The sequence below is a fragment of the Pipistrellus hanaki genome (genome assembly GCF_964339955.1).
Source record: "Pipistrellus hanaki genome assembly, chromosome: 5".
Lineage (NCBI taxonomy): Eukaryota > Metazoa > Chordata > Mammalia > Chiroptera > Vespertilionidae > Pipistrellus > Pipistrellus hanaki.
In genome coordinates this window covers 102,213,243-102,225,897 of record NC_140507.1, presented here as the reverse complement: position 1 = coordinate 102,225,897, position 12,655 = coordinate 102,213,243, and positions in this window count along the sequence as shown.

The window sequence follows — 12,655 nt, the reverse complement described above, 5'->3', positions numbered from 1 at the left end:
CAGGGCTGCCCAGGAGCTCTGAGACTTTTACATTTCCATTAAAATACAGAGTAAAAACTCAAAATTGGATATTGTGCTGAAAAAATGAAATATAAGGCAATAAATCCTGGTGATGTGAAAACATTAATGTCAAAATCAGTAATAAACATGTGGAAGCAGGTAAGGGAAAGTAGGAATTCATGTAAGTATGTGAATCCACTTTTGTGCTATCTAACAAACTACCTCCAAGATTAGCTGCTGAAAACAATAAATAGCGATTCCAGCCGAAACCGGTTTGGCTCAGTAGAGTGTCGGCCTGCGGACCAAGGGGTCCCAGGTTCGATTCCGGTCAAGGGCATATAGCTTGGTTGTGGGCACATCCCCAGTTGGGGTGTGCAAGAGGCAGGTGATCGATGATTCTCTCTCATCGATATTTCTAACTCTCCATCCCTTTCCATGTCCCACCCGGGACCCTGGGCGACCAGCCAGCCCTGCTGCTGTCCCACCTCCTGAGCCCACAGACCAGGAGGGCAAGGCAGTGGCTGCCGAAGGTCACGCGTGGAGTGACTCGCTCTGCAGGAATACACGCTGACACGCTTCCCCAAACTCGGTGACTTGGAAAGTGACTGATATAACGTTGGTTTTATGGAGCGATAATTCAGGCCCGGCGCCAGGGGGTGCTGCCGCTCAGAGTGCTGAGCCAGGCGCGGGCCATGAGCGGGTGACAGGCGGCCTGGCCTGGGGCCTCACTCGCCAGCTGTGGCCGGAGGCTGGGCTGCTGGGCCCTGGGCATGGCGGGAGCAGGGTCAGCAGACCAGGCTCCCGGAGGCACGGGCAGCCTCGGGGAGAGCCGCAGGCTCCTTAGGGCCTCGTGCCAATGCCCGGAATTGCCTTCGCGGGTTCAGTGAGCCAGGACCATTCAGCCAGCAGGTCCGGGAGAGGGGGTGGCTCCACCCCAAGGAGAAGAGTGAGCCACCCGGCAGCCATGCTGAGTCTCCATGCTGTTGTCAGGAGAACCACACGGCTATTTGGACACTCAGCCAACATGCGTGTGTGAGTGTGTGGTCCAGAGGCCGTGCCAGTGAAGTCAGGGTGTTAGCCAATCACCTGAAAATGGTGAATGCCGCCTGTGGTGCAGGGTGTTGGGACTCTAGAACAGTCCATGAGAAGGACTCCTGTAAGCCGGTATTCATTTGTATTAAGAAAAAATAACCCAGCAGGCATGGCTCAGTGGTTGAGTGTCAACCTATGAACCAGTAAGGTCACGGTTCGATTCCAGTTATTGAGCTCAGAGAGGAAGAGAGAGAGAGAGAGAGAGAGAGAGAGAGAGAGAGAGAGAGAGAGAGAGAGAGAGAAACATCAATGATGAGAGGAAATCATGGATCGACTGCCTCCTGCATGCTCCCCACTGGGGGTCGAGCCCACAACCCAGGTCTGTGCCCTTGACTGGAATCAAACCCAGGACACTTCAGCTCACAGACCAAGTCTATCCACTGAGCTAAACCAGCGAGGGCTCATTTCTCTTTTCTAAGAATGATTTTTTAAAGAAATTTTACTTGAATTTATTTATTATTTTTCAAATCTAGATCACATTTTACCAGATTAAGGTTAAAAAATTAAGAGAGGCTGAAACTAGTTAGAGATCTTCACCGCGTAACCTCTCTTCCTCCTTCAGATGCTTCTCCCTCTTCCTCTTCCTGCCTTGCATACACACCGAGTAGGGTCCCTCAACGGGCAGCACACTGAGATTTCGGGGGGGGGGGGGGAGCGCGGGGGGAACCTCTTGTTGAGGACATGTGACATATTTAAGAGACAAGGAGGTTTGGGGCTGGATGTCAGGACAGGTGTGGGCCTCTTGAATGCCCCTGGACTTGAGTGATGTCCTCTGATCCAGGACATCATGAGCAGGGACACTCCCCCTCACCCCCCACTTTGGAGACTGCTCCTGGGCCCTCACCATCCTCTGCTCCTCCAGACTCCAGGGACCGGATTGAGGACTGGCTCAGACTTACCCGCCTGCCTGCTGACTCCCTCTGCATGGACCAGCCCTCCAGAATGGACGAGAGCCCCTGTGACCTCATCAAGAGTGTGCCTCTGATAACGAGGCTGGGGAAAGAGCGTTCTTTAAAAACACAGACATCTTTGTGTATGGTGTAAGTTGGTGATCTAGTTTTATTCTTTTGCATGTATCTGTCCAATTTTCCCAATACCATTTATTGAAGAGACTGTCTTGACTCCATTGTATATTTGTGCCTCCTTTGTCAAATACTAATTGAGCGTAGTGATTTGGGTTGATATCTGGATTCTTTATTCTATTTCATTGATCTATATGTCTGTTCTTGTGCCAGTACCAGGCTGTTTTGAGAACAGTGGCTTTGTAATACATCTTGAAATCTGGTATTGAGATCCCTCCTACTTTACTCTTCTTTCTCAGGATTGCTGTGGCTATTCGGGGTCTTTTATTGTTCCAAATGAATTTTTGGAGAGTTCTTTCTAGATCAGTGAAATATGCCATTGGTATTTTAATGGGGAGTGCATTGAACCTATAAATTGCTTTGGAAAGTTGGACATTTTGATGATGTTGATTCTACCAATCCATGAACATGGTATGTTCTTCCATCTGTTTACATCTTCTTTTGTTTTTTCAGTATCATGTAGTTTTCAGCGTATAGGTCTTTTACCTCCTTAGTTAAGTTTATTCCTAGGTATCCTTAATTTTTTTAGTGCGATAGTAAATGGGATTGCTTTTTTAGTCTCTGTTTCTATAAATTTACTATTGGTGTGTAGAAATGTTATGCTGCCATAAAAAAGAAGGAATTCTTATCATTTGCAGCCAACTGGATGGAATTGGAGAACATCATGCTGAGTGAAATAAACCAGTCAATGAAAGAGAAACACCACAAGACCTCACTCATTTATGTATAATAAAGAACATTATAAACTGATGAACCAAAAGATAGATATAGAGACAGTAAAGCATCAAACAGACTGTCAAATTACAGCAGGGAGGGTAGGGAGATCTGGGGGAGATAAGTGATAATTGCATGCATGTAAGTATAACCAATGGACACAAAACTCTGGGGAGGGAGGGCATGTATGGGAGTGGGGGGGGGGACAATGGTAAGATATGTACACAGATAATAACTTAATTTAAAAATAGTTAAAATAAATAAATAAAAAATAAAAGGAAAAAATAAAGATATATATCAAAAAATAAAATAAAAATAAAAAATAAAAACAGACATCAAGACCACAGAAATGAATGGGGGAGGGGAAAGAGAGGGAGCATGCTGGAATGAGGTGGCAATGTCGCTGGGGGGCTTGAGAGGTGAGAAGGCGTGAAGACTGGTGCTCCTGAGGGTATGTTGCTCCCTCAGGCTGCTGTGGGCTGTCCAGGGCAGCGGTCACCAACCTCGCAGACCTCACCGGCCACCAGTTGGCAACCCCTGATCTAGGAAGTCCACAGTGGTGTGTGCAATGACACACGTGGGCGCAGACAGTGCATGGTTATTGCTCACACCAATGGGGCACCAGAGGCCCACCCCCTCCCTCCTCCTAGCAGCAGCCTGGCTGACCAGAGGTGCCAGGGACAGCAGGACAGCCAGCCAGCCACCTGCTGTCCACCTGTGGCAGGGTGTGTCTTTTTCTCCATCTCAGAGGTCAGCAAAGCAAGGCCACCGCCTATGGGGGGGAATCCAGGCCCCCATGACCAGGCCTGGCCTCTGTCCTCCATCCTCTGCTCCGGGCCACCTGTGATGGGGGGATGGGGGGCACGGGGGCACGCGAGAGTGGGGTGTGCAGCTCTCACTCCTCAGCAGGACCAGGGGGTTTGCAGACTCGCCCACAGGTCACATGGGAGGGCGCTTGGGGCGCTGGTTGGTCTCACAGGACGTGCTTTGGGGAACAGAGCTGCTCAGACTCGAGCCGCTCTAATGGCCGAAGGTATCAGCAGTGTCCGGAGGACCAGCTTGTTACGAAGCAGGTGGGGCGACGGACTGACAAACCCCCCGGTTCCGCGGAAAGGTCAGGAAAGCAGAGGTGTGTTTTCCCGGCTTTCAGAAACGCACACGGCTATAAATAGCACCCCGTGCTGCTCCGGGGCTGAGCCGCCGAGCCACGTCTGTTTAGTGTAAAAGAGATTAAACTAATTCCCGCTGAAAGGCGATCACATACACGCTAATCCGTTACCGAGAACTCACCAAGTAAGGGCCTCCGTCTGCGACATTTCAATTCCGGCTTTTTTTTCCTTTCAGTCGCTGAGACACACTTGGATCCCAGCGCAGGGACCGTGATCTGTGACGGTCCCCGTGGTGAGGACACAGCCGAGTCCTGTTTACATCCACAGAAGAGGTTCTCTGGAACAAACCCCATTTGTCTCCGGGAGGAGTTAACACGGCGTGGTTGCTGGGATGCTGGGACTTCCGTCTAATGAGCCCATCGGAAGCCATGGGACCAGAGGGGAACGGAACCACGTGTCCTGAGGGCCCACAACGCCCGGGGGCCCCACCACCCAGAGCAGGGGTCTTCAAACTATGGCCCGCGGGCCACATGCAGCCCTCAGATGAGTCTGATCCGGCCCGCCAGGTTTTTTGGGCAGTGAGCGCAGCAGAGGTGTTACATTAGGAATTAGTAGTTCATATAGTCTGGCCCTCCAGCTCTCTGAGGGACCGTGATCTGGCCCCCACTTTAAAAAGTTTGAGGACCCCTGACCCAGAGCCTCCGCCACGCCCCGATCCCCAGCACCGCTCATTTTGATTGTGCAGACGCGACCCCGAGTCCTGGGTGACAGGCGCGAAGGTGTGAGTTCGCGGGGCTGTGGCTTAGTGGCCGGTGTCCGCCGTGGCCTCCTCTGTGATGTCACCTCGGCGAGGACGGGGAGGCCTCCGTGTAACTGAGGCCACAGCCAAGGCCCACTGAAGGCTCGGCACGTAACCGACCATCAGCAAACACGGATTCTAACACCTCCCGCTGTGTGCACTCGCTGCACTGCCCCCCACAAGCATTCATTCTCTTTAAAACTGGCCTGTTCATTCATCTCCCAAATAATAATAAAAAAATGTTAAAGATAAAATAATAATAAAACGTCCCGACATCTGGCCTCTGCCCCGGCCTCTGGGCTCTGCCCAGACCTCTGCCCCGGCCCTGTCCCAGCCTCCACCCCGGCCCCTGCCCTGGCCCCTGCCCTAGCCTCTGCCCCGGCCCCTGCCCCAGCCCCTGCCCCGGCCTCTGCCCCGGCCCCTGCCCCAGCCTCCACCCCAGCCCCGGCCCCTGCCCCGGCCTCCGCCCCAGCCCCAGCCCCGGCCCCTGCCCTAGCCTCTGCCCCGGCCCCTGCCTCGGCCTCTGCCCCGGCCCCTGCCCCAGCCTTCGCCCCAGCCCCTGCCCCGGCCCCTGCCCCCCGCAGCATGCACAGCACTGTCCGCAGACCAGCCTGCCATTGGTCCATGTGGACCAGCAGTGGGACCCGTGGCCACAGCATGCGACTGAAAGATGATGGCTCTCCATCCATGAGTGGTGGATGCCAGAGGGATCGCCATTGACATGTGTGTGCATGTGTGTGAATTGCACACACACACACACACAAACACACGGATGCATGTGTTTATGTATAGAAATCCACATTCTTCACATGAGACCAGAAGTGGGTTTCGGATTTTTTTGGCTTCATTGGTTCATTTCCTTGAACATTTAAGTCACTGAGTTAGGGAAGGAAATGTGTTTTCCACGAGCACGTTTCTCTGAACATTCAGACCCCATGAGCCACAGGATTCCCGCTGGGCCTGTCCGGGTCGCCGCTGCTGCCTCACGTGTGAGGAGGGACTTGGGTGCTGTGCCCTGGGCGTCCCTGAGCTCCGAGGCTGCCCCGCTCGGTGGCTGCTGCTGTGAAAGCCAGGCGCCCCGTTTTACCTGGTTTTGTGCCAGGGCTGCAGCGAGGGCTCCTGCGGCCTCGCTCTGTGCCAGGGACTCTGGGACTGGTCACATCTGGCGTTCACCCGGCGGCTGGGCAGCAGGGGGGGGGGGCGTGCACAGGCTCAGCGCCCGGCTCCCTCTCCCCTCTCCCCGCACTCCTCCCCGCTCCGTCTGTGCCTTCGGAATATTTTCCCTGAGCGGCTGTTTCCTCGCTTTCTTATTTTGTATATTTTCGTAGGTTGCCTGAGATCCTTCTTAAAACAAAGCAGGGTATAAATAACCGAAATTATAAATATGCAAAGCAAACAGTGCCAGGACACGGTGACATTTCCATTTATGACCTAAATATTACTGGTTTTCCCCTCGCCCTCATACACACGATGCTTCCACTTCCTGCCGCTGCCCGGCGAGGCCGTGTCCCGTCCCATGGAGGCCCTCGTGCGTCCGGGGCCACAGGGGGCCTGCCCGGCGGGAGAGGCTGGACTTCGTCACGTCCCCGCGGTCCAGGTGAGACGTGTCCGCGGGCCGTGCCGGGAAAGGCCACGTCGTCATGTTTAATAAACAACGTGGAGCTCGTGTCCTTGGCGTTCGTGGACCATCACTCACCGCCCGTCCCTGCGTCCGTCCTCTCCGGCTGCTGCGTGGAGTCCGCCGACGGCAGCGGAGACAGAGCCACGTGGCAGGAAGGCAGGTGGCTCGTGTCAGTGTGGCTCCTCGAGGGGGCGGGGGGGTGGGGAGAGAGAGAGAGAGATCTAAAACACTCCTTTTCCATTGCTTCCCGAAACACGTCAGGATAGAGCTGTGTTTGTTACACTGGACTCGCCGGGCCTACAGAGTAACGGGAACAGAAGGTGAAGGAAAGGCTCAGGAAATGAGAGTCCCACCCGCCCACATGAGTCCTGCCGACTGGGGCAGGTCAGACTGTCATGGGCCTCAGGCGCCTGCAGGGACGGCCAGGCCCTCGGAGACTGTGCCCAGCCCGGAGGCCTCCACAGCCCGGGCTCCTCGCCAGGGAGCTGAGGAGGCACCCACCCACCGGGAATCGCGCACAAGGACCCATGAACCGCCACCCCCACCGCCTGTCCTTCCCGAGGGGGGGGGGGCATGTTTACAGAGAGACTGGATCAATTGAGCATCTGGGAGCACAGGCGCTGTCGGAGAATCTGTGTCTGCAGGGAGGCGCAGCCCAGCGTGGAGGCCGCCCAGGGGCCCAGGGGCGCCACCCGGGTCTGTGGGTGCTTCTGCGATGCTCACACCTGGAGACCTCGCCTGACGTGCAGCCCTCACACAGGCCCGTCGCTGAGTGACGCAGGGCCCTGGTTCCTTTGATTGGCCTCAGCGATGTGGTCACACGGATATCAAATCTCCATGTTGTACACATGAAACTCAGACAATGTTGTGTGCCAATTACACATCAATAAATACACAAATTAAAAAAATGCCCTGGGAAATACACTAAGGGATATATATATATATATATATATATATATATATATATACACAATCCTATATAATAAAAGCATTCAACCAATCAAAGCATAATATGCTAATTATATGCTAAAGTTGCTCAACCATTCACTATGATGTGCACTGACCACCAGGGGGCAGACTCTCTGACTGGTAGGTTAGCTTGCTGCTGGGGTCTGGCTGATCCGGACTGAGAGAGATGGACCAGACACATCCTGGATTCCTCCTGTGGTCCCACCCTGGCTGGCCAATCTCCCAGGTCTCTCCCCGGCCCTGATCATGCACCAGTGGGGTCCCTTGGCTTGGCCTGAGCCCTCTCGCCACCCAGGACCCCTCAGGGGATGTCAGAGAGTCAGTTTTGGCCCGATCTCGCAGACCAGGCCAAGGGACCACACTAGTGCACTAATTTGTGCACTGGGCCTCTAGTATTTACAGAACAGAACAGAATTTGAACAAAATGTCTTTCAAAAAGCATAAAAGAAGTTAGACATTATATCAACAAACTAAACATGTTATTATGAAAAGGGGCCAAATAGAGAACAAACAAAAAAGAAAGGTAGTTCTTAAAATTTTCAATTATAATTAAGAAAATTTAGTAGAATATTTGAAATATAAAATTGAGAGTTACCCATAAAGGTACAGTAAATAGAAATGATGTAGGTGGGAGGGAGGTAAGCCAGATGGGAGAAGTAGAGAATTCAGAAAGACGGATGATTCGGGCAGTCCCAAACTGGGTGGTGGAAGTCACAGAGGGAGACACCCTAAGACACACGAGAAAATGGCCAGGCTGAGCCCGAGGACGGCCTGTGGCAGAGTCTGCAGGTGGGAGAGGCGCTCCTGTGCTGGAAACAAACCAGTTTCACTGAAAAGAGAAATGTTGACAGGAAGCCAGGAAGGCTGGTCAACAACCTTAATTGCTCTAACCACTCACCCTTTAGTTGGGACATTCTTAGCTGAAGCTGCCTCCACCTTGTTTGTCCCGTGTAAGTTCTGTTATTTCCTGCCTAAGGGCTACATGTAAATTTCTGTTTATTGCCTAAGATGTTTTCCCCAAAGCCTCAATAAAAGGGGATGGCAGGGCCAGAGCAGGGAGTAGTTCTCCCACTAGAGTTGGACTATCGCCTGGCCCCCATATGGCCAAGTTGAATTTCTTCAAGTGTCTTTTCATTTGTGTGCGGCCCTTCTCCAGAACCCGATCCCTGAATTGGAACTCTTGCCATGTGGGACTTGAAAGAGATTCCTGTACTCATACTCCTGCCCACTCGGGGGTTACAACTCGGAGCTGAGACCCAGAGCGTTCACTCGTATGAGCCCATCGGGCCCACGTTCCCCGCAGACAAAGGCGCGGACACTGCTCTCAGACCCGGAAAGTGTCTGCCCTCTTCCCTCCCTCGGGGAGCGGGAGGGGTCTGCAGCCACCCCAGGCGTTCACCAGGATACCTGCTGGAGAGACTCCAGGGAGCTGAGTGTGAAGTGCCAGTCATGGGGGACCTCAGGGTGGGGCCGGGGGGGGAGGGAGAGGGGGGATCCCAGGGGAGGCAGGAGACAGTGGTTCCACTGCCTCATCCGAGAGAGTTTTATTATTTTTTTAAAATATATTTTATTGATTTTTTGCAGAGAGGAAGAGAGAAGGACAGAGAGCCAGAAACATCGATGAGAGAGAAACATTGATGATCCACTACTGGGGATGTGCCCGCCACCAAGGTGCATGCCCTTGACCGAATCGAACCCGGGAACTTTCAGTCCGCAGGCCAATGCTCTATCCACTGTGCAACACCAGTTTTGGCAGGAGAGAGTTTTAGAAGCAGCAGGAGAGACTCCCATCGCAGCCCCTGGGTGTGGAGCTGGGACATGGTCTCTGTCACCGTCACAGGGAGAAGCTGCCCAGCTGGAACCAGGGCCTTTCCTGGGCGCCGGGAGCCGAGGCCCCGGGCGGAGCAGGGCCCAGCCCCAGGAACAGGCGAGTGTGGACCCAGAGCCGTCAGCGCCAGGCGCAGGAGCCCTGCAGCCGGTGCCCGGCGGGCTTCTGTGACTGCAGCCCCACGAGGGCAGAAGGCTGGCGTCCACCAGGGCCCAGGAGGAGGAGCGGGCACATGGCATGGCTTCAGCTCCAGGAGCCCGGCGGGTCCTCCCGGTGACGGTGACAGAGACCCGTCCTGTCTTGGAGGCGGAGGAGTCTACGCTCTGAAATGTGGCGGAGGGTCCCCTCAGCGAGCTCTGCTCTCCGGGAGACGGCCTGGGTGACCTGGGGGAGGCCCTCAGCTCACGCAGCCCCTCCAGCGCCCCCGCCCCGCCTCGGGAGGGAGGGAAAAGGCTAAGAAATGTCCCTTGGCCGCCCTTCCCCAGGGGACTCGGGTCCACTAACCAGACAGATGGACGGAGTTCGGATTACAGCGCATGCCCCCTGCCCGGCCTGGCTGCCACCTCAGGGGGACCCCCGTGTGACACAGCAGGTCCCGCTGAGAGCCACACACAATGGCTCAGGGGTTCCCCTGGAAATGCAAGGACGGCCAGGAGGAGAGGAAAACGGAAACCCAGAGCACACTGAACCATCTGGACTGACAGCTGCAGCGATCGCTAAACAAGGCCTGCTCCCGCCTAATCCTAACCCTCACCCTGATCCTACCCCTCACCCTGAGGCTGTAACAGCCTGATCCTACCCTCACCCTGAGGGTGTAACACAGCCTCAGCCTACCCCTCACCCTGAGGGTGTAACAGCCTGATCCTCGCCCTGAGGGTGTAACAGTGGGATCCTACCCTCACCCTGAGGGTGTCACACAGCCTGATCCTAACCCTCTCCCTGAGGGTGTCACACAGCCTGATCTTAACCCTCATTCTGAGGGTGTAACACAGCCTGATCCTACCCTCACCCTGAGGGTTTCTCACAGCCTGATCCTACTCTCACCCTGTGTAACAGCTTGACCCTAACCCTCACCCTGAGGGTGTATCACCCTGATCACACCCTCAACCTGAGGGTGTAACACAGCCTGATTCTAACCCTCACCCTGAGGGTGTCACACAGCCTGATCCTCACCCTGAGGGTGTAACACAGCTTCAGTCTACCCCTCACCCTGAGGGTGTAACACAGTCTGACCCTACCCCTCACCCTGAGGGTGTAATAGCCTGACCCTACCCCTCACCCTGAGGCTGTAACAGCCTGATCCTACTCTCACCCTGAGAGTGTAACACAGCCTGATCCTAACCCTCACCCTGAGGGTGTAACAGCTGATCCTACCCCTCACCCTGAAGGTGTAACAGCCGGACCCTAACCATCACCCTGAGCCTAACTCTCACCTGGAGGGTGTAACAGCCTAATCCTACTCCTCACCCGGATGGTGTAACAGCGTGATTCTAACCCTCACCCTGCGGCCTCGTTGGCTCAGTTCATAGCTCGCACATGTGTTGCCCAGCTTTGCACAGCAGGTCACAGAGCATGAAAGAATAGTGTGCTGAGACGCACAAGCATCAGCACCAGGCTCCAGTAGGATGCGGGTTTTGGAAGGATCAGGCAGGGAGTTTCAAAAACTACGACCAGCAGCTACCGCTGCTCTGAAAACGGAGTCAGAGCAGATGGCTGATGAAGCAGAGGGAGGAGCCTGCGAAAATGCCCGGATCCAGAGACCGCAGGGAAAGAGAGACCACCGTGCAGGCTTCGATGGCCTGTGAGCCCACAGCTGCATCAACAGAAGTGACCCAAACGGAAATGCAGACAAAACAATGAACGAGAAAACACGCGAGTAGTGTCTCCATGAGCAGAAGCAGCTGAGTCTTCTCTGGTTGGCGGGCACCTGAGGACACACGTCTCAGAGCCTGAGCCCTCTGCCCTCCACCCTCTGCCACCGCCCCCACCCTCTGCCACGGCCTCCCACCTCCCGCCTGTCTCACAGGAGGAGCTGCATGTGCAGTCGGAAACCGGAAGGTGACGGGGAGCCCAGGCTGCTGGGCAGCCTTTGGCCGAAGGGAGAGCCATTGCCGGGACTTACGGCCCAGGAGGGCACAGCTGTGCGAGCTCAGACCCGGCCGTGGCTTCGCGCTTCAGGAGAGCAGTGTCCGCAGAGGCACCCGAGGAGGAAAGCAGGCGCGAGGGCGCTGAGGCGAGGCCGGAGAGAGAGGAGACTAGCCTGGTCCGCGTCCCAGCCTTCCGGGGGCTGGACTCTCCACTCCCTCCTGCTGTCTTTTCTTTAAATCCTCACCCAGGATATCTTCCCCATTGATATATATATATATATATATATATATATATTTTAGAGCGAGAGCGGCGTGGAAGGGAGGGCGAGGGAGAGAGAGAGAGAGCCAACCATCAATGCAGTGAGAACATAACTATCAGTTGCCTCCCCCATGCACCCCAACCAGGGGCGAGGAGTGAACTGCAATCCAGGTGTGTGCCCCTGACCTGGAATTGGACCTGAGACCCTTAGGTTGTCGCTCTATCCACTGAGCCACACTGGCTAGGGCAGTGGTCCACAAGCTCATGAGTCAACAGAGCCAAATATAACAGGATGATTGACATTTCTTTTGAGAGCTGAATGCCAACTTCTGCACATGGGCCATGGAGTTTCAGTCGCACTGTATATGTGCGCCCGCACGTGGTATTCTGTGGAAGAGCCACACTCAAGGGGCCAAAGAGCCATATGCGGCTTGAGAGCCACAGTTTGCCGACCACTAGCCGCTGGGGCCATGCTGCGGTTTCTAATTGTTCTTATGTCACATCTACCCCCAAGCAGCAGGGAGCCTCCACTCCGGACGGCCGTCCTCCATGTGCATGGCGTGAGCTCAGCCCCACGCGTCCAAGGCCCGAGGGCTGAGAAGTGTCCGGAGGAGCTGAGCGTGGCGGTCAGTGTCAGCAGTCTTTTACAGAGAGGGAGGGAGATGGACAGAGAATTAGAAACATCAATGAGAGAATCATCAATCAGCTGCCTCTTACACACCCCCTACTGGGGATGTGCCCGCCACCAAGGTACATGCCCTTAACTGGAATGGAACCTGGGACCCTTCAGTCCGCAGGCCGACGCTCTATCCACTGAGCCACACCGGTTTCGGCAATGTGTCAGCAGTCTCTGAGTGTGGCAAGATGCCTGCCCCACATACATGACTTCCCAGTTCTCTTCAGGCATCAAACACCGTAGATGGAGCACTTACAATGGTCGGTAACTTGCGAGGGAATTCATACCCCGGGTCACCGTCAGCACAGCCCAGCCCTGTCCCCGCCCGAGGCTGGAGGAAGCTGGCGAGCAGAGAGGCTGCAGGCAAGCACGCTGGCAGAGTCCTCGCTGGGCGCTTGCAGGGAGCACATAGTACCTGC